Source organism: Ambystoma mexicanum, chromosome 2q (assembly GCF_040938575.1).
Source record: "Ambystoma mexicanum isolate Mex_15411 chromosome 2q, UKY_AmexF1_1, whole genome shotgun sequence".
Lineage (NCBI taxonomy): Eukaryota > Metazoa > Chordata > Amphibia > Caudata > Ambystomatidae > Ambystoma > Ambystoma mexicanum.
The window spans coordinates 1,295,507,061-1,295,519,527 of record NC_090924.1 but is presented as its reverse complement, the minus strand read 5'-3'; the positions used below and the strand labels follow the sequence as shown (position 1 = coordinate 1,295,519,527).

General features: G+C 46.0%; 1 protein-coding gene across 1 annotated transcript in view; it reads left to right on the top strand.

The window, feature by feature from the left end:
* The window catches only part of NEK11 (NIMA related kinase 11), a 1,698,151-nt gene that overhangs the window by 31,416 nt on the left and 1,654,268 nt on the right, over positions 1-12,467 (top strand). The gene's annotated exons all lie outside the window — the stretch shown is intronic.

Genomic DNA, 12,467 nt, shown 5'->3' with positions numbered 1-12,467 from the left:
CGCTGTGTGCCCCTCCTCCTTATGTGTCCCCCCGACCCAGTGTTCCCCCTTCCTTCCTGCTCCCCAGCTAAGCCCCCCTCCACTCTCCCTTACCCCATCACTTTGTCCTCCGCACCGTCTATGGTGCTCTCTGTCTCTCTATCTTCTCGAACTGCTTCTCTATTGACTATTCTATCATTCTCACTAAGTCTGGTAGGAAGAAGTTCAAAAGGGATATCCTGGTCTCCAATCCAGGCCTCCCTATTGCCGATACCTACACCAGTGCTTCCTGCAGATAGACCCTTACCAACATCTTCTTTGTTGTTCCCTCTCCACAAGTATGGACCCCCCATATGGTCTCTGTTTTCTCTCCCTTTTCCTTGTCACCCATTAATGGTGTCGCCCAATGGGAGGACCTCCTGGCTCCCTTCCCCTCCTCCAAGACCATCATTAACATTTACCTAAATGGCACCGTCTTGTTCCAAGGCCCTCAGGCCAACCTCCTCCTTTTTGATAGACGCTTTCCGCTCCTTATCAACTTCCTTTCTTCTCCTGCTGTCCCTTCTTTCCCCTCTTTGGCTCCTCTGCTCCTACATCCTCTCCACCTCTATGGCTGCCTCTGCTGCTCCTCCAGCCACCCTGTTGCCTCCTTCCTCCGCCACCCCTCTGGCACCCAGCTCCTCCTCCTTGGCCACCTTGCCCTCTCCCCCTTCCTCCTCTGCTCATCCTTGGGCGCCTTCAACACTTCCACAGGGCGTACCTCTGACCTGTACTCCTCCATGGAAGTCCTTCAAAGGGGACCACCTGCTCCACATTGCTACTTCCAACTCTCGCTCTGCTGTCAAACACTCCTCTGACATCTGCAATCTCCTGGAAGAACTCGATCTTGATGTTCTCAGTCTGACCGAGATGTGGTTCCCGCCCAGCTCTATCACAAGCTTAGACACTTTCCTTCCTGATGGCTACAAGATCCTCTCCGTGCCCAGAACCAACTGTCCCGGTGGGGCTGTAGCCTTGATCTTCCCGGAGTGGATCCCTGTTTCTATCATTCCTATGCAGGACTACTTCTCCTTTGAATGCCTGGTCTGGAAGCTATCTCTCTCTCCTGGCCTTTCTCTCACTGTGGCTTCTATCTACTGGCCGCTCGGCCAGGTAGCCTCCTTCCTCTCTGAGTCGGCGGACCTTTGCTCCTTCCTCCTCGCCTCTACCTCTCAACCTCTGCTCCTCAGAGACCTCAACATCCACTTGAATGCTTCTTGTCCTTCTGAAGGACTCTTTCGCAACCTCTGCGACTCACTCTGGAGGGCACATTCTGGATGTTCTGATCTCTTCAGACCTCCTTCCCCCCAACCCTCTCACCACTCCCCTCTGCTGGAGTGATCACTTTCTCCTTTCCTCCCATCTCTCTCTCTCTCTACCCCTCAGGCCAGGCCGACTCCAGCTCTGCCACCTACCTGAAGCATGTGTCAGTGGATGCCTGTGCCGCTACTTTCTCTCCTCCTTCCTCATCTGTGGATGACTCACACCCTGAGACAGCCCTTTCCAACCATTATCTTTCTATCTCTGACACTCTTGATGTACTTGCCCCTGTCATGAGGATCCGCTTTAAGCTCAAATCCAAGTGCAACTCTTGGTATGACTCCGACCTCGTAACCCTTAAACGCAAGTGCATGGTGTCGGAGAGGAAGTGGAGGGCAACAGGTGCACCCTGTGACAAACTAGCCTGCCACCTGCTCCAAAGGCAGTACAGACTTTCTGTCCTCACCAAGAAGAGAGCTCACATCCAAGCCTGCATCTCTGCGCATCTAACAACTCGGCCAAACTCTTCAAAATCTGCAAGGAGCTGGCCAATCCTGCAGCAGTCTGTACCTCTCCTGTTCCCTCCCACACCCTCTGTACGGCCTTAACTCCTCATTTCATCACTAAACATCAGGACATCCTGCCACTCTCTCTTCCTCTTCTTCGTCCTGCTCCACTCCTGCCCTTCCTGTGGCCGCCTCTCCTCCTCCCTTCTCTTCCTTTCCCTTGTTCACCCCAGACAATGTTTCTAGACAAGTCCGATCTATGAAAGTCTTATTAAAACAGGTTCTTCCCTGTTCTTCCAAAACCATCAAGGACCACAACGACACCATTGCTCAAGCCTTGGCCGATTTCTGCAATCACTCTTTTGCCACTGGAAGCTTCCCCTCTCCCCTGAAGCACTCCCTTGTGCACTCCCACTTAAAGAGGCCCTCTGCCGATCCTTCCACTCTGGCTAACTATCCCCCGATCTCTATCACTGCTTTCCTGGGCAAACTCTTGGAAAATCTGGCCATCTCCCAGCTTAACCATCACACTGAATGTGTTGCTTGTCTCCATGATCATCAGTCTGGCTTCAGAGCAGCCAGGAGCACGGAAACTGCTTTCCTGAACATCTGTGAAGACCTGCTCTCAAACCTTGATTCTAACCTTACTTCTGTCCTCATCCTCCTCGATCTTTCTTCTGCTTTTGACAAGATCAACCATGCCATCCTGCTCAAGCACCTCTGTGATAACCTGGATATCACTGATCAGGCCGTGGCCTGGTTGACCTCCTTTCTCACTGACCAACCCTCCTAGGTCCAACTGGTGTCCTTCCTCTCTTCTATCTCTCTCTCTCTAGCTGTGGTGTTTCCCACGGGTCTAACTTTTCTCCCTGGTTGTTCAACCAATACCTGGGCCCTCTTGCCCACCACACAGCTACTCTCTGCTCCAACTTTCAGTGTCATACGGATGACAACCAGCTATCTTCAGGCTCCCCCCGGCCACCTCTACTCCTTCTCTCATTCCACACTGTCTGTCCCCAATTCAGGAGTGGTGTGCTGCCAATGATCTCTGCCTTAATACCAGTAACACGGAGATCCTCCTTATCGGAACACCAGCTCCCTCCTTCCCTCTCTGTCTCTGGCCGCTCACTCTGGGCCCTCTTCCTGCTCCTACCTATGAGGCTAAGAACATTGGGGTCATCTTCGACTCCACCCTCTCCTTCTCTCCTCACATCTCCGATATCGCAATGAAGTCAAACTATCAGCTGCACCTCCTTAGAGGTATTCTTCTTTTCCTCACTTCCCCCAGAAGCTCACTGTCTCCAGAGCTCTGTTCTTCTCAAGGCTGGACTACTGCAACATAAAATAAAATAACATAAATAAAAATATCATATCATATCTTCGAATTCTTCCTGCCTCTACTCTCCGTCCAGAACAGGACTGCAAGACTTGCCCTTGGCCTCAAGCCCAGGGATCATATCTCTCCAGCTCTGAATTCGCTTCATTGGCTCCCAGTGGCGGCAAGGATCAAGTTCAAGACTCTCTGCATTGTCCACAAGGCTTTGTGGGGCTGGGACCGCACTACCTCCAAAACGATCTTCCTAAGTATCTCCCATCTCAAGCTCTACGCTCATCCACCTCCAACTCTCTGAGGGTCAGTCGCTTTTCCAAGCAGAGATTTGGGGGCAGATCTCTTTCTTCGGCTGGGGCCTCCCTCTGGAACCACCTCCCTGCCTCTCTCAAACTTGATCAGAACCATCTCCAGTTCCGGAAGCAACTCAAGACCTTCCTCTTCGCTTCCGCTTTCTCTCTTCCTCTCCCTGCTGGTGACCAATCTGCTGCACACACTGGTCACCTGGCCACCCTCTGAATTTGGGGCCCAGGTCCCTGCTTGTCCAGTTGCACCTTGCACTGCCTCTTAGCTCCTCCAGCACTTGTGGTCTGTATCTGTAACCCTACAGTCCCTTCTCTCTGCAATTATGAGCCACCTGTTGGCTGCACTTTCTGATAACCTCCACTGAGCCACCCGCTGGCTGCACATTTGATTACCTGCACTTCTCCCCTCCCTTTCCCTGCACTTGTGCGTTGTGTATAACTCAAGGCCTAGTAAGAATGTTGTTTTGTCCTCCCTCTGTTTCCCCCTCCTTGTCTTGTCGCGCCTAGAAACACTTGTGTACAGGCACGTTATAAGTGTCACATCATATCCAGGATAGAAGGCCAGATGAATGATCAAAGGTGGGATGGAGGAGTCAAAAAGATGATCACAGGTTTTCATGCATTCACAATGAGGCTGTTGTTAATCATTCAGTCTTTAATTTTTGATAGACAGCTGGAAAAGCAACAGGGGTCCTGAGATGAGTTGCTAGAGAGTTTGAATGCGATCTGGGTATTATCAGCATATGATTGAAATGTAGAGAAAGGAGAAATGGTGCCAGCAAAAGGTTTGAGATAAGTGCTAAGAAATCAAGGGTTGAGATTCAATCTTTAGGGCACTCCACAATTAAGAATAGTGTTTTAGAGGAGAACAAACCCCAAATGACTCATAGGTCTCTTAAGAGATAGGAGATCCACTGGATGCCCACATTGTAAATACCAAATCTGCGTATTAGACCATTCAGAAAGTTGGAGTGATTAACCGCATTAAAGGTCAACAAGAGATCAAAAAGGATAAGTATTACAAGATCATGTTTGTTAATGGATTTTAAGATTTGATCGCCCATGTATAGATGAGATTACACAATACCTCTGTAAGGTTTAAGGTTTGATTAATGGTCATGAAGAAGGTTGTTGAATTGGCCTTTTCCCATCAAAGTTTTGGATTGCTGCATTTTCCAAAATCTTGCTGCTACTTAGTTGAGTTGCTTGCGTCCACATTAGCTTTTTTACGATTTACATTGATCGATTTTCTTTTGATCGGAAAACCGGCATTGTAAAGGTCTTTTTCTCTTGAGACATTTAAAATGCTGCTTTCCTTTTTTTAAAAACGTTTAGGTGGGTTTCATCCCCCGAGTCCCCATTGTTCCCTGATGTCACCCCAACCCCCACCCCCTCCCACCCACCACTCCCCCAAACCAAAACACATACATACACACACACCAACACACATGCACCCGCGAACCCCCATCTCCCAGCCCGCACCCTCTCAACCCCCACTCCGCCAAACCACAACATATACATACACACAACGCACAAACCAACACGCACGAATCCACACACTTACTCATTCTCCTGGTCCTGCCCTTCTTGGTCCCGAACATGCCTGTCAGCCCCTGCTCACACTTGTGTGTGACAGGGATGCAACAGTTTGATTTAGAAAGACCACTCTGTGCAGTCACGGAGCGGTCTTTCTAAATCGGTCTTTTAGTGAAAAGATCTTTTTAAAAGGAACTGTTGGCCAGCGATGATTGGTGCACAGGTTTGAAGAAGATGGTAATGTCAGTCTATGCTTCAGGGTTCGGAAGAACAGCTACATATTTGGTCAATATAAAAATGGTTTATTGGATGCCTCTAATTTTTCCATAGAAAATGTCAGATAAGTAGTCAGCTAAGGCGTGCAATGGAGCACAGGTAGATGTACCTCAGTTTGTTAGAGAAAGGTTCAGCTGCTGGGTTATTTATCTGGGTCTATATAGTTGTGCAGGAAAGCTTTCATTTCTTTCAGTATCATTGAATAATAGTCTTTCAAGCGATATATGCTGTACTTGTTATCATCAGTGTGCTTGATTTTGCACCAGCAATGTTCTGGTGCCTGGAATTTCCTTTTTGGCAGAGCAAGTCTGAGAATCAAACCAAAAATTGATTTGCACAGGTGGGAGGGAAGAGAGGAAATGAGGCTAGTGAAGTAATTAGACACAGTGGTGTCCAGGGCCACCAGTTCTGTAGGAGGTTAGGAGTGGAGGGGAGCAGTATTTGCACAAGCAGCATAAGTGTAGACAGATGTCAGACTTAAAATGGCAGATTGTGGAGTGATCTGGGGCTTGGGATGCAGGTACAGGGAGTAAAAGTGTAAGCAGGATAGTGGCGTTCAAATTGTGAGGTAAGAGCTAGATTAATGTCATTGAATGCCTCTGCAATGGAGGAATCATGGAACGGAGGATTAGCTAGGTGGGAGGATCTTACTTTGGCCAGGTAGGTTTAAACTTGCACTTGAAAGGAGAGGTGGGAGCGAGGGAGAAAGATGGGGCAGAGAGATTGAAATGAAGGGGGAGTGATTAGATGGGATGAATCGGTAGTGAAGCTGGATTAAGTGAGGGAAGATGGTATGAAGATAAGGTCAAGAAGCTTACCTGGAGTGTGGATACGTAGGTTGTGGAAGGAGGTTGGAGAGTGTTCAGATAGAAGAGAGTCAAGTTCAAGTTGGTGAGAGGTGATTGATGTCTACCAGTGAATCAAGAAGAAATCTTGGTCAGTGAAGAAATAGTTAAGCGGGCCAAGGGCCTGTTGATTAAGAGGAGAATGAGAGTGGTGAGTGCTGGAAGTTGAGTGAAAGGCTGCTTAAAGTTGAGTGGCAGAAATTCTGAAGGCAGAATATGGCACAGTGGTTGGTGTTATTGACCATCAAACTGACTCTGTCTTCTCTTTTGGCTACCAGGCAATGGTGAACAAAGTTGTGAGATTTGGCATGTAGGGCAGCAAGTTTCTGTGCTACAAATTACCAAAATCCTGGGATTGTGGGAGTCAATGTAGTCAGAGAGGATGAATTATTTCACAAACTGATTGGATGTGACATAGCCCAAGGGTAAGGTAGCATGGGAGCCTGAGTGGAAGGGAGACAAGAGCAAACTTTGGGATGTAAGGTGGTTGGGTAGATGATGGCCAGAATGCCTTTTGTGGGTGATTCGAGATGACGGTTGTGGTCGGATGGAGGGGGAGTGAAACAGTAATGGTGTGAGGGAGGAATTCTATTGTTCCGGGGGTGGAGGCTCCAGGAAAAGGTTAAGGAGATACATTTGAAGAGTAGAATTTGGATCTGGAGATGATTATTGATTGGAGGGAGTAGGTGTACGGAGATATACATGTGGGCCATGTGATGAATCCTGCAGAGTCATCACCAAACCCCGGACTAAAGTCTCCTCCCATGTGGCCAGAGGAAGGCAGCTGCTACCTGATCCTAACCCTGGGGGTGGTATCAGGGGGAAGGATCACATGGGAGGCGACGGCTATCAAGGGAAGTGGTGACTCCACCAGGAGAGACGGTGTATTCATCTTCTTCTGAGGATGAAAGGGAAATCATTCCCAGATACTTAATGGTATGCTATCAATGTACCATTCCCTGTAATATAAATGTTCAAGGAGTCTGCTATAAAAGGCCATTCAAACAGAACAAAGTGGTTGCCTCAAAGACTCAGAAATTAAAGATGAAAACCTTGAATGTCATAATTCTGCCTTCATGAGAAAGCCTCACTCTAATGTGGAATTACAAACTCTTTCCAGAACCTCCCTTTACTCTAATAACTCTCAGTTCATACAACATTCTGACTTAATTAAAAATAACACAAACATCTTAATATTACACATTCTTCTATGGGCTGCAGTTCCCATAATGCTAAAAGCACTGGGATGAGGAAGTGGAGTTCAGAGGCAACGAGGACCCAGAATGGTCAATACTCAAAGCTGCGGTCTAGTTGTTGCCAATTACCTGAGTAGGATATTTAAAACCCAAGATGAGGCCCAGCTGTGGAATGAAGGAAATGAAGGTAAAGAAGGTGAAGCAGAGGAAGCAAGCGAAGGAGCATTGAACAGCCATGTGGGAGATGTAGCTGAAGAAACTGAAACTATCTGAGGTGCAGGAGCAGCCACGGAAAGAAGCCAGCCAGCAGAAGTCACCAGGAACGATGAAATCAAGCAGAACTGCAGAGTAGGCGCAGCGGAAAGCAGCGTCCTAAAAATAAACCCAGCTGAGGAGGAGACATGCTTCCAGAGCAGCATGTGGCAGACCGCTGAAGCCCCGGTAGATCAACGGATCTGTCATTGCCACCGAAGACCGATGCGCAACTTACTCATGGCTCCCAGAAGCAGGAGACAAAGCAGACTGAATGCTGAAGGACCACTGCTAACAGCAAGAGGGAGTCCCCACAGAGAACTGGTGAGTTGGCAGAAGGGAAGCAGGAAGGCTAACCCCAGGGCACTCCTTACATGAAAGCTGTTTTGATGCAATAATTTTGAATACCAAACAATTGATAAATCAAAGCTGAACTTATTTTCTGAAAGCCGAATAGTTAAAGAAAACAAAGCAAGGTCGCAAAGAAGAAAGTTTACTTTATAAGGGGCTACAAGAGGGGAACATTAATAACTAGTACTACCCCCGCCAAGAGGCTGTCAAATTACTTTGGGAGAGCTATCAGTGGAGAAAGCCTCTAACCAATACTACCTACAGTCAAGAGGATATGAGAAAAACCATTTATTTTAAAACAAACACTGGGAAAAGTACATACCCAGCACCACCATCAGCCAAAAAGGTGTGAGAAAATCTTAATAATGCAACCAAGGTAAAAATCCCCTTTTGAGAGATATACCTTTGTGAAAGCGCATATCTCACATTGCCATCAGCGAAGTGATTATGAAACCTTACTAAGGCGACAAGGGCACATCTGTTATGCCTTTGTGAAAGCGCATATCTCACATTGCCATCAGCAAAGTGATTATGAAACCTTACTAAGGCGACAAGGGCACATCTGTTACGCTCACCTGGACCTCACAGGGGTGTCGATCGGACCCAGACAGCTGTGGTCTCCGTCAACGTGATGCATAATGCAGAGATGACTGTCTGGACTGGCCCGCCTAGTCTTGTCTGCTGGACCCGAAGAAGTATTTTCCTGCAAGTGGAGACAGGGATTAGCCACGTGTGGGTTTTAGTGATGGCCACCCAACTGTTCTCGCTCTCCCCCACTAATCACCTCTGATATCCCCTTAGTAACCTCACCTTATCTTTGTAAAAGATGAGCTCTCCATCCTGCGTGTCTTGCAGGGGCGCGTAGATACCAGTTACTTCACTGGTTTGAAGGCATTGGGAGAGTTCCGGTAAGCATTGACTCTGAAGTCCCAGGTGGGATTGGTCAGTATCAAGTTCAAAGAGTTCAATGTGCCCGATGTTCACTCTTGTCCCCTTCCTTCCTTAAGTTGCAACTGAGTTTGTGAGAAGAAGGTCTCGTAGCTGCTGCTGGCATTCAGGTAAGAGTCTGTGTTACCCAACACTGTCCGGTAACTATTGCATGCGTTAACGTGTTGTTTTTCTCCCTCTTTACAGATGCGGCATATGAAGATATGGAGAATAATACCGCCGGTGGTAAATCAGGTAAGTCTATGGTGGTAAGAGGTATTTGTTGATTCCCTTGGCTCACCTTGTTATTCTTGTGCCCCTCGGTGCCGGAGTATGGCGAAGAAATGATGGAGACAGTGCCGGATCGAAAGATGCTGTGAGAACTGGTGAGTATGGCGCCGTGCTGGAGCTGGCGAAGCGACGCGTGCAGGACTGATGTACTTTCCAGGTCGGGAGATGAAATGGATCCGGAATCAGGTGAGGAATTTGAAATAAATTTGTTTTCTAACCTTGTCCTTTTCTTCCTCTTTATTCTAGGAGCTCCGGATTTGAGGCGGCCGTGGCAGAAGACTGGATGCTGGCTGCAGGCACGCGGGCGTGGCAGAAGACTGGATGCTGGCTGCAGGCACGGTGAGAGTCATGCTGCTGGATGCAGAATAACACGAAGCATGTGCTGCTGTTCGGGCGTGGTTTAAATAGCCTCCAAAGTAGTCCCAGGAAAGAAGCTCCCCAGGACCACACCCGAGTAAAAAATAGTCCCTGTAGTAAAATAGTCCCATCCAGGCCTCACGTTGGCTTGGATTTATTTGCAGCATGGTGTGCATGAGGTAAGTAATGTCTATGAGCCTGGCGCCTATGTCGCCAGGACTGATTTTTATTATGAGCCTGGTGCCTACGGCGCCAGGACTGAACCCAGACAGCCCCTAGCTGGGGCTGCTGGGGTTTTTGTAAATGTCTGGATCCCTGCTCCCGGGGCTGATGGGCTTCATCTGGATGCCCAGGGGTAGGCATCATGACAACAACTCTTCCTTTTTGGGATTTCAATTGGATGAAGCTCGTAACCCAAACTGTTATTAGTCAAAAGGCTGTCTAGAAGTCATTGAGAGACCCTTGAGAATAATTCTTGTACATTTCGTTCTCTGTTTGTGGAAAACTGGAACACAAGATGTCAGGAGTCAAGAGACTGTAAGAAAGGGCAGTTATTGGTTAAATCTCCTTCCAAGAGAGATTGGTGTGGAGAATCTTGGCATCAATATTGCTATACAGTTTGAAGTTAGTTGTAGGAGTTTCTTCCTGGCAGGCGAGTATACCAGGAAAGGGCTTATAGTGGTTAGACCTGGCAGGCGAGTGGGCCAGGAAAGAAGATGTTGGTTTGATATCTTTGTGGCAGAAAGATGCGTGGAAAGAACCTTTGTTGAATTAAGAGACTTCATGTACATTATTATTTGTTTGACAAGCAGTAGCATCACTGGGGCAAGTTGCTGTTTGCTATCCTGACAAAAGTGTTTTATTTCAGGAAGAAGCATTGAGTGCTATCGTGACAAGAAGTAGTTCCTTTGAACAAAGTGTTACATGATAACAGAACAATTGCATTTGGTTTCGAACCTGTGTTTTGGGAGATAAGCAATCATCCTTTCAAGAGGGCTATTGTAGAAGACATTGATTTGTTTTGAATTATCAACCAACTGTGGTGAAAAGGACATTTGTTGTTTCTCGAAGAAAGACACAGTGGTTGAAAAAGGCTTTTCTGTTATCTTGAACATAACTATGTTGAGTCAGAACTGTAATCTAAGTATTCCTGAATTGATCCAGGGGAAGGGAATACAACCCTGGTCACAAGGAGGTCTTTCAAGAGCATTTGAGTTTGAATTACAAAACTGTTTTGTTTACCTAAAGGTTATTCATATTGTCCTTGAATAATTGTATTGTGTGTATTAGTGTAAGGGCCAGAGTAAACAGTAGCTCATTTTTCTTTAGTTCTAATTTGTTAGGCAGGGACCTCTCTATTAGGTTAGGGAAAGTTAGGTGTTTATCAAAACCTCCTTTTACTCTGAATAAATCGCAAACCTTGAGAAAACATTACTTTTGTGTCCATCTCGCATTTCTGATACCTCACAGCCACTAGTGGACAAAAGTGCAAGATGTAGGGCTACTAGTGATTAAAATGCAGTATACAGGGCCACTAGCAACGAGAGACATTAGAGACCAAACGTACAGGGTACAGGAAAACTAGCAAGCAACATATAGTTTACAGGGCTATTAGTGTCCAGACCACAATGCAGTATACATTGTCACTAGCTATCAAAATTACAAGCTATAGGGTCACAAGCGACCAACATTACATGATACAGTGCCATAAGCAGGAAGTAGTGTTATTTCTGTTCAGTAGTAGTTGGTGAACATTTTTAGTGGAGGAGCATACGTATTTTGCCCAATTTAGCAAGAGCGATGGAGCATAGCAATGGGGTCCAAAGTAATATAGGAGAGTTTGAGGGGGAAAGAATATTTAATGGGTTGAAATGGTACATTTTTAAAGCACAATATTTGAGGAAAATTGGTTGGTTAAAAAGGAGGACCTGAGGTTTTGTGTATAATAGGTGAAGATCAATAAACCGAATCTGTTGGGCAAGGCCTTTCATTTCAGGGATTAATGAGAAATACAAGGCCTATAACAGTGAAAAAATTTAAATGCGGCTTATTCTTTTTTTGCTATGCTGGTGGCTGCAGAAACGGGGAAATTAACATGTTACCAATGTGAAGGGGATTAGAGGCGATGCAGAACTGTTTTTACTGAAACGCCCAAGCAGAAAAGAAGACCTTAACATGTGCTTGCGTTTGTTAAGGAAAGCCAAGGTGGTCTTACTGTAGGCTCTTTGTAGAAAGATGTCCATCGACTCTTTGGAGGAAAGCGCAGTCCTTTTAAAGGTTGTTCTCCCTTCCCTTGGGACAAATAATTTGCTTTGGATATTAAGATAAAGGTGGGGGGATAATTTAAATTGATATTAATATGGGGCGGGGGAATTTATTGAAGTGGGGTATGTTTAGAATTGTAAAATCTATGTAACCATGATTTTTTTTTGTAACTATAATTGTTATAGCTGTATGTATAGGAATTAGATACTGATGAGGGCTACATGTAGCCCCTTGAAAAAAGATGACGAACCCTCGATATACATTTTTAATTGATTCAGCTGATAATATTCAAATTTTCAATTCATAAAAACATGAGATCGAAATACAGTTGATAAAATTGCACGAAATACAGTTGATAAGATTGCATTGGTACAAAATCATGCAATCATCCACGTCATGTGTATGGGTAATCGTCACAAAAAAAGTTCATAGTACTACCAAACAGTAAAAAGAACAAAATGAGAGATTGAGAAAAAGAAAAAAAAGAAAACAAGTCAAATGTACACCTACTACAGTATGCACAATTAGCACAGTTTTGAATGCCTGAGTACGCCGTTGGATCTGGGAAAGAGGGGCAGGTCCTGATCTTTAAAAAAAATGTAATGGGACTTTCCAACTTTCAATATTTTTGTAAATCAGGCCCCTAGTCTCTAATGCTCTTTTGCCATCCAAAGGTTGATAGGATGCATTCTGCTGGCCAAACCGTGGGCTGAGCTATATTGTCTATGACATTGGAAGTTTTGTTATGATAG